This window comes from Thamnophis sirtalis, unplaced genomic scaffold, assembly GCF_051295495.1.
Source record: "Thamnophis sirtalis isolate CommonGarterSnake01/CBP01778 unplaced genomic scaffold, rThaSir2_p1.2 scaffold_11, whole genome shotgun sequence".
In the NCBI taxonomy this organism is placed as follows: Eukaryota; Metazoa; Chordata; class Lepidosauria; order Squamata; family Natricidae; genus Thamnophis; species Thamnophis sirtalis.
In genome coordinates this window covers 44,979,824-45,004,629 of record NW_028261391.1, presented here as the reverse complement: position 1 = coordinate 45,004,629, position 24,806 = coordinate 44,979,824, and the positions used below count along the sequence as shown (strand labels likewise).

The following is a 24,806-nucleotide window of genomic DNA, read 5'->3' as shown; positions in this document are numbered from 1 at the left end:
GGGCTCCCACATGGCACCCTTAGGAGGCAGGTGGCAGCCCTATCCACGATCATTCAGGGAGAAGGGCTCCTTCCACTTCCGTTAGTTAAGAGGTTCCTGAGGGGTGCGGGCAACCTCCACCCCCCGGCAATCCAGAGATTTCCAACATGGAGCCTCACTACGGGGCAACGTTCGAACCTCTCAGGATGGTGGACCTGAAGTTTGTGACCCTTAAGGTAGTGTTCCTCGGGGCGGTCACCTTGGCCCATCACATCTCCGAACTGGGGGCATTGACCTTCAGGTCGGATCTTTGCACATTCCACAATAATCGGGTTGTCCTGCAACTGGATCCAACTTTTCTCCCCAAGGTAAACTCCCTTTTTCACAGATCGCAGGAGGTGGTCTTTCCGGATTTTTGCCCAGACCCGACACATGATAGGGAACGTCTTTGGCACAGGCTGGATGTCAGGCATGCCTTGTGCAATTACCTGAGGCACACGGAGAGCCTCAGGAAATCTGAGGCACTTTTCGTTTCCTTTTACCTGTCTTCCTTGGGGAAGAGGGCGTCCTCCTCTGCTATAAGGAGGTGGATCAAATTGGCCATTGCACTGGCCTATGAAGTTCAGCACCTACCGGTTCTACAGGGCATTACAGCACATTCCACCAGGAGCGTGGCTACCTCAGTGGCGTGGACTACACAGGCGCCTATTGCAGAGATTTGTAGGGCCGCTACATGGGCATCCCCGTCTCCCTTTATTAGGCACTACAGGTTAGATGCTTTTGCATTGGCTGTTGTGGTGTTTGGTTGTAGGGTGTTACAACAGGTGGTAGCGCATGGGGAGCTCAGGACCAATATTGCCCCCCCAAGGGATGTTAACTTGGGTATGTCCCAATCCTGGCTAATCCTGCAAATTCCTCCAGAAAATGACAATTGGTCTTACCTGAACTGCTATTTTGGGAGGTTTGCAGGATTAGCCAGGTTTCCACCCTAGCATTGGTCCATGGGATTGGGGAGTTGAGAGGGTAGGGTGTGTCCCCTTATGACTTGTTTTCAGGTGTTTTTCAGTAGACTTGACTCATTGAAACTGGGAACCAGAAGCAAGGAGCACAGTGGCTTCAGTTTTAACTCTGTCTCGAGGCCAATTGGACATCATAATACCCAATCCTAGCTAATCCTGCAAACCTCCCAAAATAACAATTCAGGTAAGACCAACTGTCAAACACATATGTATAGGGCATATAAAAGGCAAAGGCTGAAAAATCTACAGTCTCAACTGTGATCTCATAGACAATAGTTCTGTTTCATGTTGCATTTATATTCCATCTGCCAATGGTCCACCCCGTCTATTTTTTGAATTCAAATATTTTGCAAGTCCACATTTTCATGTATGTTATCTAGCCTAGTAATGAAACATTTGGAAACCACCCCACAAGCTCAGAGAATGAACCTTCACCCTCATTTTCATTTATATTTATCAATGCTTAAAAAAGTATTTTTCATAGTATGTATCTGTACCCTATGTCACTGTATAATATTTGATCAAGTAACTGTATTGAAAAAGCAAAAGGACACTAAAAATAATTGCAATTTTTGTTTACGATCTTTAATTGCAATCAGTTTGTGAAGTATAAAGTGTATCAGTTCATACCAAAATGGGAATGCAATGAACTTGCTTCCCATTCTTTTTTGCAAACTCAAATTTTTGAGTCTCCCCCTCCCCATTTAGCCTCTTGCTTGCTAAATCCCTTAAGTACTATAACTAGGTGGTGCTTTATAGATGTGGGAATTTCAGCTCCCCAAATCTCTGTCTGCCTAGGCATTACTGAACTGAAACCTACACATTGGGAGGTATTAATTTGGGAAAGGCTGCATGACCCTATCTTACCCACAGCAACTGTAATCTCTTTGCTTCATCGCCACCTGAACTAGGTAAAGTAAAACTGGTCTGGTTGTCATAGGCTGCTAATTACATTACAGGTACAAAATGTTGGTTTGACAGACAAAAATATGGCTTTTGTATCAGAGAATCAAAATATACTCCATTGCCACCAAAATATCAGCCAACCTCTTCATTTATTTTCTTCTTTTTTTCCCCCAGCAGTTCAAAAAAGGACTGTTGATTTATATTTTTGTATGTTACTACACAGTACATGCTTCATTACATGGGGAACAGACTGAAAGAAAAATGATACTGATGAAATAGATGAAACTGATTCAGAAGTACCAATAAAAGATCAAATCAGGTAAAATTTCCTTGTGTAGAAAAGGCTCCCTTTATTTAGAAAAGTAGTATAGCAAGGAGAAAGTATCATTCTCTCTACAAATAATGTGTAAAAACTGTATTAACACGTGACAGCACTTTAAGTATCTCCTACCATAAAACCTGGATAGTACAGGTAGCCCTCAACTTATGACCACAACAAAATTTATGTTGCTAAGGGAGAAATTTGTGAGTTTTCGCCCACTGTACGGCTTTTCTTGCCACATTTGTCAAATGAATCACTGCAGTTCTTAAATTAGTAACCTGGTTGTTAGTGAATCTGGTTTTCCCATTGACTTTGCTTGTCAGAAGGTCACAAAAGGGGATCCCATGTCTCCGGGATATGGAAACTGTCATAAATGTGAGTCAGCTGTCAAGCATCAGAATGTAAATCACGTGACCATGGGGACACTGCAATGGTCACAAGTGTGAAAAGCAATCATAAGTCACTTTTTTCAGGGTCTTTGTAAAACTCCAAACAGTCACTGAATGAACTGTTGTAAATCGAGGACTACCTGTCTTGACCTATTTTGCCTCTTTACTCTGCTGAATACTGATTTTAATTTTTTTAAAAAAAATTTGGATTACCAGATGCATAGAAAATCAATGAGAAATACAGTGTCTGGATGTACTGAAAATATTTTTGACCATGTAGATAACATATGCAGTTTGCAACTCCAATCAAAATCTTTTGTTATGTAAGTGTTGGATGGGTAGCAGCTGGTATTCAAATTATTTCACTGAGCTACTGTGAAGTTCTACTCCTTGCATATCTTTTATCTAAAGCACCTACTGCAACGAAATATAAAGGAAAATACCTTGTTCATCATTGCAGGAAAAGAGCTGAAATTACAGATAAGATATTCAGAAAACATGTATTTCTGTACATGATTCTGCATACAACTGAAAACAAATAGAACAGTAACACTAACATACAAACCCAGAACACCCCCCCCTTTAAAAAAAACTTCAATTCCACAGCACAGCATATAGAATTCTATACTATTGTCCCAAACTATTACTTCAGGTCATGCTGAAATTATTAAAATTATTAAAGATGAAGTGAATTATGTATGGACAGATTATTAATACAGTAACTGAACTCCATCATCTCAATATTAGTGGATTAGATACAAATGTGGAGGTTCAACAGAAAATAAGAGAGAAAAGTTACAAATGGACAATACGTTAGACTACTGTATTTTTCGGAGTATAAGATGCACCTTTCCCACCCAAAAAAGAGGGTGAAAATCTGGGTGCATTTTATACACTGAATACAGCATTTTTTGGCCTCCCAAAACCCCACCCTGCGCATCTCGTTTTTTGTAAAAATGGATGCGCACAGGGTTTGGGGGGTCTGCAAAGAGCTTCTGGGGGCTGAGGAGGGCAAAAAAGAGCGAAAAACGGCCCCAATTTTTGCAAAAATGGGCCTGTTTTTGCAAAATAATGAAGGGTGCAGAGGGTTTGAGAGGCCTGTAGAGTGCTCCTGGGAGCGGGGGAGGGCAAAAATGAGTGAAAATGGGCCTGATTTTTACCAAAACGGGGGTGTTTTTGCCCTCTCAAGCCCACAGGAGCACTTTGCAGGCCTTCCAAACTCTCTGCATGTCCTGTTTTTCACAAAAAACAGGTTTGGAAGACCTGCAGAATGCTCCTGGGAGCCGGGGAGGGCAAAAACTTTTTAAAAAATTATCTCTTCAAAATCTTGGTGTGTCTTGTAGTCTGAAAAATACAGTATATTACAGTGATTCCGATTCTGAATGTTTCCTGCTTAAAATTCCATTCATATGGATAGCTATAATGTCAGAAAAACTGATCTATTTTTTATAAGGAAAGATATTTTCTATCCAAAGATGTTATCTGTGCATTATCCATCTTTTCCCAATTGCAAAAGGGATTTTAAGTGAAATTCAATCTCACATTCTTCACTAATCAAGTTCAACACCCCAGCCATTACAAATTCATTAAATCAGTTATGGTCAAAGGATGAATTTGGGTCTGCACAGCAGTTAATCAATAATATTTTATGATTGTCATAATTTGCAATCATTACAAGGCAGATATATCTTCTTTGATTAACAGTATGACATAACAGTGCCCGCAAGACCAGAACATATGGAGATCCTCTAAAAAGACAGTCTAGAACTAGAACGCAGCCAGATAGTCTAAAAAGAAATATAGAATAGGATAAATCTATATTATCAGTTATGTGACCAGATATTATTAACTGTTAATGTGAAACAAGGTTTAGCTAGATAAAAGCTAGATGGTTGTGATTCACTTGGAGAAAGGCAGAAACATGGGGCAGTGTCTACATAGATCAGATGAAAAAAGAATTACCTTAACAACTAGAAATGACACTAGTCCCCAAAGGCTTTCCTATAGTAGCGCAGCCCCAGGACAAACAGAACCATTTTTTTTAGTTAGTTAATTAACCAATTTTTATAGCTATCTATTATCACTCAGCAGATACTGCACCAAGAAATAAAGAAAAGTGTTATTAAGGTACACAAAGAAATCAGATAAATCTTTGCAATATCTGAAAAAAGAAACGGGGAAGCTGCAGTCCTAATGAAAACATTCAGGTTAAAAATTTATGCATAATCTGAATTCCATGTTGAGATTGAACCATATACTGGAAATAATCAACAGAACTGTAGTTATTCACCTATTCACTTTGGTGCACTTCACTTACCATTCCTGCTTGCTCTGAAAGGCAATTATAAGATCGTGTGTCCTTATCTGTAGCATTTAACTTGTGGTATTTTAGGGAAAGTCCATTTAAGAATAAGAATTATAAGCAAGTAGCTGCATAGGCTTCTGGTCTACTTCTGGCTGCAATTCAAGGTGCCAATTATTATCTTTAAAGCTCTATATGGCATAGGGCCAAGTTATCAATGAAAGCCACTTTCCCTAAAGAAATCTACCTGTCCTACCATATTAGTGTGAGTACACACCTACCAGTAGTCCCTTCCCTTAAATGTTATGGGACCGTTATGCCACCTTAGGAGAACTAGGAAGTGTGTTTTTTCTACGGCAGCTCCTGCTCTATGGGACACTTTCCCTTTGAATTCTGCAGACATCTATCTTGACAGCCTTTTGAAAAGTCTTGAGACTTGACTTTCCTCCCAAGCACTGGGATAGGATGTCACGACTACCTACTGGAAGCTTAAAGGTGCTATTTTTTTTCTTTTTAATGTTTATGGTTTTAATACTTTTAATATAGTTTTATGTTGTTCTATTATTATTAATTCTTGATTACCCAGAGTTTGGTATAAGATGGTACAAATGAATAAAAAATAAAAATGGTAAAATGAAATGAAATAAATACAAATTTGAACCAATATTAAGCCTTTCATATCCTGGCAGTCTTCTCATATTTAGAGGTACAAGGTCTGACATATGATACAAGATCCAGAGAGATTATTGAGGTACCGAAAGAAAAATGTACCAACTTTAAATCAGAGACACTCCGCATAATGAAAGATATATGAAAAGATAAAAGTTAGTATTAGTTAACATCTAGTGTGAGTTTTTAAAAGATGTTGAAATATGATTAATTTTCATTACAATGAGTCTTTAGCATCAATGCACAACATGCAGGGATGTTTTCATTCTTAGTAAGCAACTGCAATAATAAATCCAATACAAGGTATTTACTTTGGCAGTTACTTTAAACTGTATTGCTAGGAGATTCCAATGTCAAATCACTTAATATTATACTTTATATAATATTATTATATAAGGTATAATATAATTTTTTTTGAATGTATATCATTGACTACAACAATCCCTTAATCCATTTATTCTTCCCTTCTCCCTCCCTCAATTTTCTAATTTACTAACTACCGGTAGTAACTTCCCACAACTATATTTTTATACAACTCAACTCAGAATGAAAGTGCATAGAACCACAAAAACAGGATGTTACTATTTTTGCTTTATTACAGGCTATTGAGACAATTCAAATATTTGTATTATTAAAAAATGCGGTTCAGTCAGAGCTGAAGGAGCTTCTTGGATGAGAAGCGAAACGTCTTCAAAGAAAAACCAAAAAGTCCAGTTGCCTCTTGAAAAAAGCACCTTTGGAAAACTTTCTAACATTACTTTTGAAATTCCCTCCTGTCAGTTTGAGGTTATGACTTCCATGTTTTTTATTTTTGCTTAATATTGAGAATACTGCCTTCTAGAACTTTATTTACAGGTTCAAAGGTTTCAATCATGTCCCTCCTCCTTCCCTTCTGTCTGCCAGGCTGTACATATCTCCAGTCTCTCCTGATGTATTCCGTCCTCTGAACTTGCACCATTTTTGTTACCTGTCTTTGGACTTGGTCAATCTTATCAATATCTTTTTTATGTGAGGTCTCCAGAAATGGAAACAGTATTCCAAGTGGGATCTGACTATATAGCAGGATTAAGACCTCTTTTTTCTTGCTGATCCTTCTAGTGATGCATCCCAGAATTTTGTTTCCCTTCACAGCTGCCTGGCCACACTGTTTACTTATTTTGCAGTCATCTGTTGTGAGCACACCTAAATCCTTTTCGTCTGTTGTTCTAACACTGGATCCCTAATACTGTAGCCTGCCAGACGATTATTTTTCCCCACATGCATAATCTTACATTTAGAAAGAATTAAATGCACTCCACATTTTTAACCAATTTTCCATCGATGCCAAATCATTTTCCATGTTACAAATATCCCCAGGAACATCAAGTTTATTACACACCTTTGTGGCACCAGCAAAAAGACAAACATTACCTACCTAACAAACCTTCTGTTATGTCACTATTTCTTATCAACCTTTTTTTGTTTAATAAAGTAACAGTTCTGAATTTAAGAGTCTAGGGTATGGTAATATTTATTTAAGTAATTGTAAAAGAAACAGATGGAAACCAGAATGTAATCAACATTTCTATGATCACTAAACTGCCACTGAGGTCTTTCAGAATTCTCCGTTTGCAAAGATGTAATTAGGCAGAGTCTTCTTGTCATGTGTTTGACTGACTACATTTTGGAATCCCAACCCTTTGTCTAGCATTAGGATATTTATGCCTCCTGCTACCCATAAATGGAATTTAGGTATTCAAGAATAATAATCAGCAAGTATTGGTGTCTTATATTGAACTATGAGTTCTATAAAATGCATGGTAGTGTGTGTGTATGTGTGTGTGTGTGTGTGTGTGTGTGTGTGTGTGTATCCCAAAGCTTCTATTACACAATTCTTAAAATAATTTGTGTTATTTTAGATTTGATACTACATTCTAATTACAATACTGCATTATGCAATAAGGCAAGATTGTGATAGGGGAAAGTTGTCTGTTGGTTTATATATCCCACCACAGTAAAACCATTAAATTCAATTGAACATTCACTCATGTAAAGATTCATACTATTATAGTCTAAGGCTATAAATTTCTACAGCTAGTGTTACGATCATTTGTTTAATGATTATTTGAAGTTACCACAGCACTGAAAAATTGACTTATGATCTGTTCTTGAATTCATGCTCAGAATTTGGGTTGTTGTCAAGGTACTCTAGCCTAATCTCTCAAAGTTCTAGTTCTGTATGTCCTTATCATTTTAAAATTAGGCATAATTGGAAAAAGAATAACCACAAAAGAAAAATGCTGGTGGTTTTTAGCCTTCCAATATGAAACCTGAAGGAGGCTTCTTTCCTGCCAGCACAGTAAAACACGAAAGGTTATATATTCAGCCACAGAGGGATAGAGCAGCTCCATTTAGACAGTGCATAGCTACTATCTAATTTCCAAATTCAATTATTCATCTGCCATCATGTTTTTTTTTTCATTCTTTCCAAAAGTCTTCCAAATAAATTAACCCTTAAGCAATCTGCCTTTAAGTATCACTGAAGGAAATGTGAGATTTAATTAATGGAGCACTTTTTTCTATATAGTTGAAAACTCAGGTTTTTCATTAGATAATTCTTTCACTGTGTATTCTTTGAGTGATACTGGTTGGTTTGACCACCAGATTGTTGTGTAATCACCAGCCCCACAGGTTGGTACTACCACTGTGTTTTTTTTTTAAAGAAAGTGAGATACTTAAATTTAATGTCAAAGGCCTGAAGAGACTGGAATAAGACTTGCTACTTTAGAACTCTAAATCTAAATAAACCCAATGGAAAACTATATATCCGTTAGAATAGTTTCCAAAAGCTACCAAACAAATCTGCTTTAAGCAGGGCAAAAGATTTCCTGAAAAAGACTTTTCCTGAAAACCTATTGCCTCAAACCTAATAAATTATTCTGTTTTTGCCTCCTTTTCACTAAGCTTTATTCAGATAGATATTAATCAGAATAGAGCTGGAAGGGACCTTAGAGGTCTTCTAGTCCAATCCCCTACTCTGTACCATTTCAGATAGGATCCCTTCTTAAAAACCTCCAATGATGAAGCACCCACAATTTCTGAGTGCAAGTTGTTCCACTGGTTGTTCTCATTATTAGGAAATTTCTCCTTAATTCCAGGTTGCTTCTCTCCTTGATTATATGGGTATACAGAGACAAAATATATACCATATACACTCTGTATATGGGTATACAGAGACAAAATCTGAATTCACATCTGAATCAAGATCAAATCAAACTACAAGACTAACCTTCCTCTAAATGATATGTTCCATTTTAAATACTCTTATTACCTGTTGTGATGTCCTAAAGCTTTCATTCTAAGTTTCTCTGGGAAAATGTAATGCCTTATAACTACACTTAAAGTTGCAGCCAATGTTGGACTGAATACCACAAGGTTTATTTCTAGTAAATATCCACAGGACCACTGTAATGATGTTAATAAACTCAACTACTCTTCATTCTCCACCAACACTCAAATAAAGGATGTTTCCATTGTAGGGAGATGCTGAAGCAACTTGTAGTTATCTTAGAAATAAGCAGCCTAACCTGTGATTCTTACCTTTAAAAAATGAACAATATTTCCAATCTTAAAATATATTACATTTCTTCCTCCTTCCCTCCCTCTTATCTTTACAATCTTGACTCTTTAACATTATAACTACCCAAAGGGCTAGATTTATTAATAAAGCCAGTGTCAGCTCCTGCACTGTTACCCCTAGAAAAGAAATTATATACAATAATGCATGTCTCTCTGTTGCTTTTCCTAAACATATTTGCCTAATAATATAAAAGAATTAAGCAGTCATAAGTAGGACAACAACTAGAAATGATTCTTCCAATAAAGGAGCTAAATATTGTTGCCCTACCAAAAAATAAATTACACTGAAAATTCAAAGATTTATGTTGCCCAGCATTCTATCTTCACAAAATGCTCTGGTAGAGCCCACAAATAGAACATGCTACCAACAACATTATTCCCATTTCAATCTCTCTAGTACTGAAAATAAAATATCTATTCCTCATACTAGGTTGGAAGTTTACCTTAAGTTTTTCAAACTTTTTATGAGAAGCTATACCTTACATTTGTAATAGCAAATTCTACTTCTATCATGTGCTGTTTGAAGCACTACGTCCTTCATTTGACTAGATTTTCTCCCAATTCAGTTTCACTGGATGATCCCAAAGTTCTACTATTACATAGTGGACACCCTACTTTGCTAAATGCCAAATTGACTTTAATTAACCTATTAGAAAACTCTGTTGGGCCCAATGTTGACTCTGCATTAGAATGAATATTGACACCCTGCCTCTGAGATATTATTGCTTTTCAATACTGCATCTCTCACCATATAGTGAGTCTAACAGTTCGTATGAGAAAAGGACTCCTTAGATAATTGCAACAAGTCACCAAATCCTCTAAAAAAAAATATTCCGCAATTTTTCATAATGGGTATGTATTGCATGTAAAGTCTAAGGATTTTATCAGCCTTCTTGCTGTTTCCTTAACATCAAGCTGAAAGTCATGCAGAAATTTCATTCCACTCTGCCATGTCTTAAATCCTATTTGTTTAAATTATCTTTTCTCCTAACTGCCAGAAGATTTGCAAGGAATATATAATAGTGCTAGAGTAGGAACATTTCTGTTTTTGCCTGCCTATGCTCAACAAGTAAACATCAGCATCTAGGCTTCTTTCAGGTAAAATGTGAATATGCAGATTCCATATTATTTCAAAGTTTAGTGCAAGCACCATACACACTACAATAAAGGATAGCAATATTATGTCAGCCCCAAGACCATCTATGTTAGAATTTTGATACTATCAATTCAATATGCAACTTTTATTTAACCCTTGATAATACTATCATTGTAATCTCATTTTTAATACTATATCAATACTCAATACCATGGCCTGAGTAACCAGTAGTCTCTAATGCTCAAAATTAGTTAATATATAATAATCTCTAGGAAAGCATATTTCTAATATGACAAGGTTTCTCTAAATGAATAAATCAAGATACAAGGAACTGCCTTCCAACCATACTCAATATACATTTCACCAATTAAGTAATTTCTTCAGTGTTAAAAACTATGTTCAGATTCAAGGATATTAAACAGAATTGCTGACAATGCTCTTATTTTCCCCAAGAGCTGCATCTATTAAAACCATAAAAATATGGGGCCATTTATTTCAAATCTAGAAATGGTGTAGCAAATTCAGCAAAGCATGAGGCTTGGTTAAGAAGGCCCCTCTGTATAATCTGACAGCAATGCCAACACAGACTTATTTAAGATACAAACTCCATTTTATCACCAACCAATCCTGTTCTTCTACTTGAGTGAAATAGTCTGGGAACTGGAAAAACCTGCAACCTCAGCCAAGTACAGGGATGTTACTCTTATTTACAAGGGAAAAAACAAGAGGGAAGTGAGGGGAAAGGGCCTGAGACTTACAGAAATGGTTGCAATAGATTGACAACATGAAATAGAGCTCTCTCCAGACAAACCGTGCTACCTCACTACACTTTGTGATTTCTATACTGCACACTTCTGAGGTGGTTTTCTTTTTAGGATACCAGGAACCTGCCTGTCCTATTTGGAAGTCATCAAAATCTCTAGAAGTTGCAGGGTCAAACCCTACCTTATTGTCTATTGGACAGCCATTTCATTCAGCCCACTGATGAACTGCACACCTCGACTGGGAACTTTTAAAAATTTTCCAGTCCCATTCCTCCAAAACAGAGTACCCACATCCAAAAGCCTCCCAGACGAAGTTATATTCTATGCACTTCCTGTATTTCACTTCCCTCTCCACAATCCAACTTACAACTATCTTCTGAGAGCAGAACTTACATCTCTACCCATCAATTCAAGAGGATGAAAAGAATCTAAAATGCAGAAGGTGGGAAACAGCAAGTTCTTTACTAAAAGATATCTCTCTCTCTCTCTCTCTCTCTCTCTCTCTCTCTCTGTCTCTCTCTCTCTCTCTCTCACACACACACACAAACACACGGACAGCACAGTACAGAACACCCACATATATCTATATCCAATCCAAACACATTAATCTGAAATCTTTCAGCATTGGCTTGAAGCCCCTCTTGTCTTTCTTGCATAGCTAGTTACAAATCCTCACATGGATCTGGGACCAACTACTACAGCAGCAAAAGATCCATTGCTGGAGAGAAGCCATTGGAAAGTGCCACCACCACCACCACCACCGTCCAATTCCAAGCACCCCTGGACTCCGCATCCATCCCAACCCAGAGGCTTACCTGAAGAGAACTGAAGGAGCGGGACAGATGTGGCGGGGCAGGGAAAAGGTGGGAGAACGCAGGACAGAAACTCAGAACATCTCTGTTCCGCGGGCGCCTTACTCCAATCCAGCCATGGGGACCGGGGGGAGGGGGGGAGAGAAAAGTTCAAAATGAAAATAATAAAGAGAAAAGCCGAGTTGCAACCGGACGAGGCAGGAGCGGAGCGAGGGGACTGCCGAGAGGCCTAGCTGTGCGAATGGCAGCCGGAGGAAACAGGAAGGCTTCGGTGGAAAGGAGGAAGCCCGTCCTTTGTTTGCCAGGTTTTCCCTGAACAATGGCTGCTGCTGCTGCTGTCTCAGGCCCTCTGTTGGGGTATGGAGGAGGCTCTGCTATTGCACACTCGCTCGCTCGATCTCGCGTACACGCGCGCACGCACGCACACACACACACACACCTCCCAGTGCTTCTCAGAAAGAGGCCCAGAAGCTATCCAAGGAGGGGGATCTCCCTCCCTCCTCCCATTTCTCTCCCTCGCTCCAGGGGCTGCTCTGATCGCAAGAACGAGGGAGGGATCTGCTATGCCAAGGCTGAGAGAAAAACAAAAGAGAGAGACAGAGTCCGGCAGAAAGAGGTAAATCCCCAAGGCGGAAGGGAGACAACGCAGCGGAAAGACCAGAGGAGAGAAGGCAGGAGGTGATGCCAGTAGCTCTTGAAAGGGGAAAAGCTTCCTGTTGTAAAAGTAGGCACAGCCGCCTTGCAAAAGAGATCTGGCAACTACAGGAGCCCCCCACCTTGCAAGAAACTTTCGGGCTGTTTCCTCTCTTCCCAACCCCCACCCCCAAAAAACCATGATCCAAGAAGGATAGGAAGGCTTCCGAGTGCCTGTTATATTTTGGGAATCTGAAAATGTGAGGAAGGAAACAGAACTTTGCCATATCTGGATGCTCTCTGGTCCTACATATCTGCACGAAGTAAAGCCAGTATTGACTCAGTTTCAAGGGTGTGGAGGAGTGAGATGTATTTGTTCAAGATCACATTTGTATTAGGAAAAAAACCCACCGCAATCAGAAGAATATGTATTAAGCAAGCAAATCCCTCTGAATTTAATGGGAATTACTTCTAAGTAAATATAAGGAAAGCCTATCTGAAATTGGTATGGTCATTACTAATATAAAAATAAAAAGCTAATTCTGTAAAAACGGGGGGGTTTGGAGAGAATAGTGGCAAACTCGTATTTGATCTCCTCAGATCCTGTATGTGTAGATGTTTGAGGTTTAGAATGGGCCAGAAACTTGCATAACAGCAACAGAAAGCCATAATTTTAACCAGTTATACAGATTGGATATTAATATGCTAAGGCATTTTAGGATCATTTGGTTCCATAGCAGGAGTCTCATATATAGGATCTTATGAGTTCTTATATGTGAGGTCTTATATAGCTTATATAGCTCTGTCTTCCAATAAAGGGCAAGGAATATGAAGAAACTACCTCAAAGGATAAGATATTTGCTATTTCCCCCAAATCTGGTATGTATCCTGAGATTATTGTTGTACGTTATTTAGTGGTAGGGTTTGCCCTCCACTATACACAACTTTGCAGTTGACTTTTAGAGCTAGAAGCTGAGGTGCCAATTTTCATACATATCACTAATAGGACACTCCAACAACTGCCTTTCCCAAGATGGTGTCCTCAGATTATTTTTAGACTACAATTTGTAGGCTTCTTATTCAACCTATAATGATACAGAAATACAACAGGTGAAATATGGGATTACTACAATGGTTAAAGCTTCTGCTTTTGAATCTTTAATATAGATGCCAATAAGGTAAGGCCATTCAATAAGCAAATTACAAACTTAGTCTACAGCTGAGACAAGCAAAGTCAATGGGGAAAGATTTGCTTAAAAACAGTGTGATTCACTTAATAACTACAGTGATTCACTTAACTGTGGCAAAACGAGGTTGTAAAATAAGGCACAACTGACTTAATAACTTCAACTTTAGTCTCAATTGTGGACATATGTCAACCTGTTTATATATGTCTGTATGTGAGCATAGACAGATTACTTTTTCCCGTTAAATATCCTGAAGACATCAAGGCAAGATAAGAACACACTTGTAGGTTATGACATTGTTTACTTCGTGATTGGTGATCTAGTCTTAATCTTGGAGACCAACAATCAAAAATAATAACCCAATCTAGTAAACAAGGAACCACTAACTCAGAAAAAACAAGTTAATTGTAAACAACAGCCTAACCAACGAACCACCAAAACAACTTCCACCAACAGTGACAGGCAAGCCATTAGTATATAAAATAAGGGCAAATCCCACTCCTTTCTAGCACTGATGATGTGATACTTAGTTTGGTAATGAAAGACCTGCAAGAAAACAACCAAGCTCAGAGAGCATCAAGGACCCCACAGATTTGCATCTGTTTTAAAATATTGTGAACTTTTAAAAAATTAATGTATTTCTAGGTTTACTATAATAAAACAAACCATAGGCACCCAATGCAAATTAGGAAACAGTAAATGTAAAGATGTAACGTAGTGATTTGAAAACAAAAGGCCCATCTTTTCATCCAACTGTCAGACACAAGTCATATGGTTTGAAAAGTAACAATGTCATGGAAAAGGGTGTTGGATACGCCTCTTCTCATAATGGGGGAGGAGTATCCAGGATGGGTTGACCTTATCCTCTCATTGATTGGACTGAGTCAGATAAGCTCTTGGGATATGCCCCTGGTCCACCAGGCACCGCTCAGTTATTGGCGAAGAACTCTATCCGACTCGTTGTGCCATCCACTCCAGACCTTTGTTATGGTTTCAAACTTTTTATTGAGTTATAACTTTAACATATTAGTACAACATCCATCATAACACTTGTTACATTACCATGTCAGGAAGGGTCTGGATACTCCTCCCCCACTATGAGAAGAGGCGTATCAGGTAAATACCAAAGTCCTTTCTCCATAGTGACGGGAGGAGTATCCAGGATGGGATGTATCAAAGCTAACATGTCCCTAGGAAGGATAACATACTGAGGGACCATGGCCAAACTAAGCCTGGTGGGGTGTGCCCCCCGCCCTATGAACCGCCTGTAATACCCTGCGACCAAATTCCGAGGCAAAGATATCCAACTTGTAGTTTCTCACAAAGGGTGAAGGGGAAGACAATGTGGCTGCCCTACATATCTCTGTCAATGAGGCCTGTGTTGCCCAGGCCATAGTGGTGGCTGCACTTCATGTGGTGTGTGCTGCGATGTGGCTCAGTGACTGTATGCCCTGAGACTGGTAGGCCATAGCAATGCAGGTCCTCAACCGCCTATGGTGGTGGAAGTCACCTTCTTGCCCAGAGATCCCGGTTGGAATGAGACAAACTGGGCCTCAGACTTTTTATTCGGCCGTATTCTTCTGAGGTAAATCCTCAGAGCCCTCCTTACATCTAAGGTGTGCCACTTCCTCTCTAGTGGCGAGAAGGGTCTGGACAAAAATTGGGCAAAATCAGCTCCTGCGACCTGTGAAAGCATGAACACACCTTAGGTATGAAGGAGGGGTCCAATCGTAACACCACTCTGTCCTGGTGAAAAATGCAGCGGTCCTCCCTGGCAGACAGGACCTGCAGCTCTGATATCTGTCTGGCGGATGTGATAGCAACTAGAAACACCACTTTAAGGGTTAAAAACACTGTTCGCAATGGCTCAAACGGCACCCCTGTCAGAGCATCCAACACCTTGTGCAAGTCCCAGGAGGGGTACCTATGTATCGTGGGTGGTTTGAGGTTGGACGCCCCCTTCAGGAACTGCCTGACCAAGGGTTGGTGAGAGTGAGTCTGGGCTCTGCCACACAAAAGCACAGATGAGATGGCCGAGATTTGTCTCCTAATTGTGTTGGGAGCTAATCCCCTGTCCAGGCCTGCTGGAGAAATTCCAGCACTAAGGGAACAGTGGCTCTCACCAGGTCCTGTCCCCGGGAGTTACACCATGTGGAAAAGGCCCGCCAGGTTGCACCATAAATGCGCTCCGTGGAGGGTCTTTGGGCGGCCTGGATAGTTTCTATTACCCTGGAGGAGAATCTTTCCTCTCTCAGGATGCTCCGCTCAACTGCCAAGCGGTCAACTGGAGCCACTGGGGTTCTGGGTGCTCCAGTGACCCCTGGCTGAGGGAGATCCTTTCCTGGGGAATCCTCCAAGCTCTGCCCACCGAGAGCAACTGGAGATCTGCAAACCATGGCCTCCTGGGCCAGTAGGGGGCAATCAGCACCACCTCCGCCCCCTCTTGAAGAACTTTTTGAATGACCCTGGGAATCAGGGGCAAGGGTGGATATGCATAGAGAAGTCCCCGGGACCACGGGCATCGGAGAATGTCCGCCTCCTGTGTTTGGTACCTGGAGTAGAACTTCAGGAGTTGGGTGTTGCGGGGGGTGGCGAATAAGTCGATTTCTGGGCGACCGAAGCAGTCCGTCACCTCTCTGAAGATGTCTGGATACAGTCTCCACTCTGAGTTGTCCACTTCTGCCCGGCTGAGCCAATTGGCTCTGATGTTGTCAACCCCCGCTATATGTTCTGCCTTTAAGGAGATAACATTCCTTTCGGCCCACTGTCCCAGCCTTTTGGCCTCCTGCATAAGGGCCCTCGATTTGGTCCCCCCCTGCCAGTTTAAGTGAGCCTTGGTTGCGATGTTGTCTGTGAGAACTAGAATGTGCCTGTCCTTGACAGAGCAGTGGAACTGTACCAGGGCTAGGCAGACCTCCCTGAGTTCCAACCAGTTGATGCTGTGAGTCAGTTCCGCCTGGCTCCATTGTCCCTGTGCTATCTGATCCTGCAGGTGGGCACCCCATACGAACAGGCTGGCATTCGTGGTTTCCGTCACCCAGTCTGGCGTTCTGAAGACTTCGCCCTTGGTTACCGCTGGGGACGTCCACCACATCAGTGAGCGGGAGACTTTTGCTGGGAGAAGGACCTTGGTCTGGGAACAGCTCCTGTGCCTTCGCTGGAAAGGCAAAAGGAACCATTGTAGGTCTCTGGTGTGGAGGCGAGCCCAAGGGACAATGCCAATGGCAGAAACCATGGTACCTAGCAGTTTGGACAAAGTGGCTAATGACACCCTACCCCTCGTGACTACCTGGGTAGTTAGCTGTCTTAAGGAGAGCTGTCTTTCTGGTGACAGAAAAACCCTGCCTTCCTCTGAATCTATCAGAGCCCCTAGGTGGATTAGACTAATGGATGGGTGGAGGTGGCTTTTGGCCAGGTTCACCAAGAACCCATGGTCTCTCAGGATTGTCATAGTGGTGTCTAGATCCCTTAGAGCCCCCTCAAAGGAGGATGATTGTATCAGCAGGTTATCTAAATAACATTGAATCTTGACCGGGACCTATCTCAGACACGCTGGGCAGCCATTACTTTGGTGAAAACTCGTGGGGTGGAAGACAGGCCAAAGGGCAAGGCCCGGTATTGGAAGTGACGTCCTAGGTAGCAGAACCTGAGATACCTCCGGTGCTCCCAAATGATTGGAATGTGTAGGTAGGACTCTGTGAGGTCTATGGAAGTGAGGAAGTTCCCCTGCCTCATCCCCTCCAAAATGGAGTGGAGAGAATGCATTTTGAACCTCCTATAACGGATGAAGCGGTTCAGACGTTTCAGGTCGAGAATTGCCCTCCAGCCCCCTGATGCCTTGGGGATTACGAAAAGGATAGAGTAATGCCTCTGACCCTGCTGGTCTAAAGCACTAGCTGGATGGCTTGGATGTCTAGCAGATGCTGTATGGCCTCCTGCATCAGTAACCTCCATGCTGGGTTATTTGAAACCGGGCAGATCCGGAAAAACTTTGGGGGGGCTGGAAAGGAACTCCAGTGACAGGCCATGCCTAATGGTGTTTTGTACCCACTTATCATATGAGGAGCAGTCCCAGCGATCAGCGAAGTACGCCAAGCACCCCCTGATAGGAGGTGAATTGGGTTTAGAATTAGTTTTTGCGGAAGGAGCGCTCCCGTCGCCTCCTCCACCCCCTCAAAAGGGCCACTTCTGCTGCCTGCTCTCTGCTGTCTATCTGAGTACCTCTGCCTGGCAGAACCCCCCCCCTGTGGTACGGCCTGGCACCTGAGTACCCCGCATCTGAGCCCCTGAAGGTATCCTGACCCCGGAAGGCGGGCCCGAAGTCTTGCCCCCAGGAGTAGGACTGTCTGGGGTAAGGCGCCATCCTGAACTGTCCTTTCTTTGGGGCTGTGGGAAGCACCTTCCTCTTGTCCTTGTTCTCGACCAGGTAGGGGTCCAGAGCTGCCCCCAAAAGGGCATCTCCTGTGAAAGGAGCAGATGCCAGGCACCACTTGTGGCATACATCTGCCTGCCACTGTCTCAGCCACAGCAACCTACGAGATGCAATGGCTGAAGCAATCACCCTGAAGGCAAACCTGGCTGCGGACAAGGTGGCATCCACCAAAAATTGGATGGCTGCCACCAGTTTGTTGATGTCTTGGTGCGCTCTGACCTCAGTGATGGGGATACGTTGCTGCAGCTCCTGCAGCCAGAGTAAAGAAGACTTGTTGAAGAAGGAGGCGGTGGTGGCTGCCTTCACCGCCTAGGCAGCTGCTTGATGCCCTCTTTGGAGGGTGAAGTCCGCCTTCCTGTCTTCCAACTTCAGAGCCTCCTCTGGTTCCCCTGGCAGATTAGTGGGGGTATGTAGTGCCAATACTGGAGCATCAATGGAGGGCTGATATAGCACCCCGGCCATGTCCTGGTCCACATTGAAGAAGGTCTTGTGTGTGGATGTGTGTGTGGGCCCCGCTGTGGGGGCTGCCCATTGGCGCTTGACCAACTCAAGAAAGACCTTGGTGGTGGGCACCGTGTCGGTCTCAATAGCCTGCTCATCAAAGATGGTTTCTGCAGAGAACCCCTGATGTTGAGGTGGTGCTTCTGCTGTTCTGTTTCCGAGCTTGGCTGCTGCCTTGGCCTTGAACAGGAGTGACTTATACAATGAAGGCTGGAACAACCCAGTGAAGGCCGGCTTAGGAGGGGCATGCCTTCATCTTCAGATAGTTTATCCTCCCTAACTTCTCCCTCCTCGCAATCCAGGTCTCTGTCCTCTTGTGATGAGGCTGAGGAACTAGAGCTGTCTTCCCCCTAGGTTTCCAGGTCCTCTGGTATCCTAGGAGAGGATGCCACTTGAGGTTGCATTTGTGGCTGCTGAAATGCCACTGACATGCATTGCTGGAAGGCCTGCATCATTAGGTCCTGAAAATTGGGGACCCCTGTGGGGGGTTGCTGGATGGAACCCATGCCCACCTGTTGGTGGGGGAAACCCAGAGGTGGCAGCCCCATGGGCAGGGTTGAACCCAGGGAAGCCGTATGTGGGGGGGATTGCCACCCCTGAGGAAGACTCCAAAGACCTGATGCGTCAATAGGGATCCTTGCTTGCAATGTGGTGCCTCCCCTGTAGCCCCGCCTGTTGCAGGAACTCCAGGGCCTTCCCCTTCTGTCCCAGGCCTGGGATGGACTTAAGGCCACTTGCCTTTTTGTAGAGCTGCTCCAGCTTCCTGTGCCTGCGCCTTTCATACTTAGAGGGTTTGGAAGGCTTGTGGCCACGCTCTGCCTCCAGCTCTGCCCTGGGGGAAAGGTGCTTTTTCTTGTCTCTAGCCTTTGTTTCCTCCCTTCTGGGCCGCCTCTGTGGTGGTCACTAACCTTGGGTGATCCTCTGCCCCTCTGGTGGGGCTGCTGGCTGTTGCTACAGGTACTTCAGTCCTGCCGGTCTCCTCGTTGCCGTTGGGCGCCGTCATTTTGGAACAGGTGGCTCCTCCCGGCTTCAAGATGGCACCCGTGCCAGGAGACAAAGGGCGCCTCTTTTAAATCTTCTGTTCTAGTGGCTTGTGCCACCAGTTTTTCCTTCTTCTGCCTCTTCCTGGCACCACTAGAGGCTTGGCTCTGCCTGTGGACCCCCTCCAATGAGGTGGGCCACATGGATAATGGCATGAGTGCTCCACAGCATTTGGGAAGCCGCAGTTCACTGCTCAACCCAGCAGGGAGCAGCGGAGTGCTCCAGCACCTGGCAGAGTTCCCGCAGCGAGGCTCACTTTCTGGGTGGGGGTCCAATGCTGCCCTCGCTTGCTGGTGGCCCGATTCGCACCCTGCAGCGCTTGAGGAAGCTGCGGCTCGCTGCTCAACCCTGTGGGAGGGCTTGCCTTTGGAAGGCTTGTGCCCTTTGTTTCCTGCTTGCCCGGCAGATTTCCTTTTCTGTGTGATACTTGTCTCACTCAGATGCCTGGGCAGCGTGCCTCCCCCAAGGGGGCTTTTGGCAGACTCTTCTTCCACTCAGGGAGCTGTCCATCTCGCTTGCAGCTGCTGCTATAGGGAGATGATTATCCTTTTCTTCCTTTAAAATTCATCAAAATTATCGGAGATCCACGATGGCAAACTGTCCAGTTGAGAGACTGAGTCGAAAACTGGGTGGTGCCTGGTGGACCAGGGGCGTATCCCAAGAGCTTATCTGACTCAGTCCAATCAACAAGAGGATAAGGTCAACCCATCCTGGATACTCCTACCCTCACTATGGAAAATTTTGTCGTTTGTCCTCGCTGCCCCCCCCCCCCCAAAGTACACCTATGAGACAAATCTTTAAACTATGGACAGCAACAAGTCCTTGATTAGCTTAAATGTAATGGAGACCAAACAGTTATCATATTCTCATCCAGTGCTCTGTTTAGAAGTTAGCAAACATGCAATTTTAAATGCTAGCACAAAAAGCAACAAAACAAATGACAAAAACATAATGCTGCAGGAAAATTTACTCCATGTATTCTGAGCAATCACATTTGATTAAAACTAAATGTCTGCATGTTTGTTTTCTTTTTCATGAAAGGATTTGGAGCTTGGAGTTTATGTTCTGAAATACTGTATCATACACACATGCACAAAAACACAATTTGGCCAGAGTACCACATGTCAAACTACCACTGGGACAAATAGGACCACACTTTGGAAGAATAGAACAACAAGCATGGTTCTAATTATCAGATCTAAGCTTCAGAACTCAGATCACAATTTTTTCCAAGACTCAGTTGGTTTGTGAGTAATCACCAAATTTGGGTCTGTAATATATAAAAATAGTCTTATGTGGTTGGATGTTTAGCTTAATATTCCATGACAAGTACCAGTCTCAGAAGCATCATGTTAAGAAGAGGCAAATTCCATTTTTCTGCCTCCCTCTGGAGTCCTCTCCAAGTATGAATCAGATTTTTCTGGTATAGTGCCAAAAGTCAGTGTCGTTTATTTTGGAGAGATAATGAAACAATTGTATAAATCCCTAGAACGGCTTTAAAAACAAAGCATATCATTCAGAACATCTGCATAGGTGAAAAAAGGAGAGAAAATGTCAAAACATACTATAGACCGCCTACTTTGTGTCATTATCCTGCACACTCTACAGCAGGGGTGTCAAACTGGTGGGTCACGGGCTGGGTGCATCACACACAGGCCACGCCCTCTCCTGGCTCCGCAAAAGCAAAAAAGTCATGATAATATGTCATGTGATGCAATTGAGTTTCTACAGTCTCTGCACTGCACCTCCCAAAAGCACATCAACCTTAAGGAAAATCTAAAACATTGCATTCAAATATCTATCCCGTCTATATTCATTTTAAAAATCTGGTCCTCTCAACCTCAGACATCAACTATGCTAATTCATAGTTAATCATTGTTTGTTATTTCCCTGGGTTTGCAAAGTAGATTGAGCCACAAACTATGTAACCACATTTTAGTTTAGCATGTTGTGAGAACCCATCATTCTAAACAAACTATTGAAATGATCTTGCTTAATGACTGTTGAATCCTTTTTTTCCAATCCCCCCCCCAAACCCAACATTCTACACCTTATTTGAAATTAATTACACCAGAAATAGGCAACCTGATGCCAAGTTATATGGATTACAGTTCTTTCCTGGATGACCAATGGTCACCATGGAATTTGAGTCCAAAACATCAAGCCTATTGCTTAACAAAAATAACATTGGTTTATAATCTTATGAAAAAAATGTTTTCAAATATGTTTATCTTAATTCTACTAGCTGATCATCTAATATGGTGGAATATAAAACTAAACTAAATATTCTGCATAACACCCAGATATTGCAGATAACTAACTATAGAGCTAGTTAAACTCAAGAGAGAAGACTAGGGAAATAATTGAGGTCATATACAGTAGCTGGGATGAAAAGCCTTAGCTACTACCATATTCTCAGATCAAGTGCAACATAGAATTTTAGCATAGTAAACAAAAGCAGTATTAGACATTCCTCCAATTGCTCCTATGCTATTAAATGAAATGCAAAACAGTAAATTAAGCTGACCCAAATTTAAAAGGCTAGGAACAGTCTTTCTACCAATTTAGATTTGCAGAAAATACTTGTTACAAGTGGATGTATAAACGGTTCCTTCTGGCAGCAACAAAGAGATTGTGGGTCTGTCATTTGGCATAACTAGCTGCTATGGCTGCAGTGATGATGACTGGGAAATGTTTTTGTCCAATTATGGTTCACTATTATAGCAGATACATGAGTCATTATTCCCCAAATGCTGAGAGGCACATTGTGACAGAATGCTAAATAGCCATGGAAAACTCAAAAGGACTAGTTACAATCCAGGTTTTCAGATATACCTAAAGTTCCCTGATGACAATGACAACACAAATCTTTACAATAATTTTTCTGAAGGAAATCCTCCCTCCCTCATGAATTAGCTGATGTCGCCCTAATTTTACATAGTGATAGGTGCCAATGAGATAATTAAGGGAAACAAAATACCTGTCAGCATAGAGGTATTGATGATGAGTATTTCTAATCTAGTATCTTTTCAAAATTCATGCTTCCTAATTAAAGTGAACATTCACAGTTCTTTGTTGTAAAGATATTAGAAATTTGATACTGTATATATTGCAGATTACTACAAAAACTATCCTGTTACAAACCCTTTCTCTCTCCCCTTTCCACATTTATGTTACTATCATACTGAGAAGGATATTCAAGTTAACCTAAACACCAAAGTTGATTTTCTAGAACTGATTTACTAGAAAATGAAATATTAAAACTAATTACAACACCCACCCCAATGGTAGAAACAAGTTATAGTTACGATGGCATTTCTAATTTTCAAACTATGTTATAGGCTTTATTGAATTTGCTAAGAAAATAACCCTATGAAACATTAATTTTACCCCAATAGAACTAAACTTGAGTATTTCTGATAAATGATTTTGTGGAAGAGATAGGATGAATCAACATTTGGTTCTATTCTAGATGCCACATGAAGTAGTGTTGGAACAACATATATACATACCAGTAGTGGGTTTCAAAAATTTTCACTACCAGTTCAGTAGGCATGGTTAGGGGGGCATGTGACTGAGTGGGGTGTGACCAATCGGACATCACTCATGCCCACTCAGTCACATGACCATCCCCCACCAAGCCACACCCAAAGGAAAAGGTAGGAAAATTTTTGAAGTTTTTCTATACTGTGCAAGATTTTTCCCTGCACACAATGGCTGAGAGACACTTGCAGTGGGGTGCAATTTGGGGGTGGAAGGTGGGGCAGGAAATGGGGTGGGGCAGGCCACAAGATGCACATCTTACCAGAGACTGGCAGCTCCGGATCTTGTAGCTTTGTAGTTGTTTTTTTTTTTTTTAAGCCTCTCCAGATGAGCTTGAAAACTTCAGAGGTTTCTTCTGGAGGGGGAAGTCGGCCAGCATTTTGCCCCCTTCACTGGGCACCTGCAGCCTCAGAGCCTCAGAGCTTGCAGCCTTGGAGCAACTTGCACAGTGAAGAAGAACTTCTTGCTAGTGCGAGAAGTTGTTAATTGCCTGCAGCCAGATGAGCCGAGGCTTCAGGGAGCCCCCCGTGTGTTGCACCCCTCTCCGAATCTTTGCCTGTGCCTCCATGCCATTTTGGGGCACGCAGCTTTCCAGGCTGCCCCTGTCCCATAACCCTAACCCAACACCTGCTGCTTCGGGAGATACTAGCCCAGTGGGGAGGGGGCAGCCGGCAAGTTTTGCAGCTACGTGGCTACGAAGATTGCCGGGCCAGGTGACCCCCTCCCCACCAGACTAGTGTCTCCCAAAGCTGCCGCCGTTGCAGCCATGGCGGGGATGGGACAAGGGCAGCCAGGCAAGCTGGGAGCCCAAAAATGCCACGCAGGCACGGGCGAAGGCTGGGAGGGGGTGCAACACCCAGGGGGCTCCCTGCAGCCTCAGCTCATCTAGGCTGCAGCTGAGCCTACTGCCCTAAACCGGCCACAGGTCGTGGCTGGGAGTGTGGTAACCTTGTCCTCCCCAAGTGCTGGACTTCGCCATTGCCATCACCCCTGCCCGGCTCACCCCTGGCTGGCTCATAAGCTAGGAAGCAGTGGCGAGTTGCCATTGCCCTCTGGATTGCCAACATGAGCGTGGCTCTCCAGGAGCTGCAACAGCAGCAGCTTCGTCCCAGCGGGGAGAGAGCCACCTAGCCTGGCAAGCTTCATAGCCACATGGCTGTGAAGCTTGCCAGGCTGTCCCATCCCCACCGCAGCTGCAATGTTGGCAGCTTCGGAAGATGCTGGCTGGTGAGGAAGGGCGGGTAAGCTAGCACGAATGCTTACCTATGTGTAGGCAGGAGGAGGCAGTTCTGTGGATGCACGTGGTGAAGGCGAGGCAGGGTGAGCGTCTGAGCCAATTCGGGGGCGTGGCCAGCCTGCCCTCCGTACTCATTCAGTGATCCAGGCCCAATTTCCACTACCAGTTCACCCGAACCGGTGCAAACCAGTAGGAACCCACCTCTAATACATACAAAATGTTTTTGTATATGTGCATATTTGTTTGTGTATCCATGTCTCTAGAAAATAAATGAAACAAATAGCTTCTCTGGCAGAACACAAAACTAGAAATAAAGTGATTCACATTAATTTGGCATTGTGTAAAAGAGAATTGCT

At 42.8% G+C, this 24,806-nt stretch overlaps 1 protein-coding gene across 8 annotated transcripts in view; it reads right to left on the bottom strand.

Moving 5' to 3' along the window:
• The window catches only part of LDB1 (LIM domain binding 1), an 81,106-nt gene that overhangs the window by 34,298 nt on the left and 22,002 nt on the right, over positions 1-24,806 (bottom strand). Inside the window, exon 1 of one of the 8 annotated variants that reach the window (XM_087725717.1) lies at positions 11,880-11,900. The exons of the other annotated variants lie outside the window; for them this stretch is intronic. The gene's annotated coding sequence lies outside the window, so the exon portion shown is untranslated. Of the gene's footprint in view, positions 1-11,879; positions 11,901-24,806 lie in introns of those variants that run through there. 8 annotated transcript variants of the gene reach the window in all.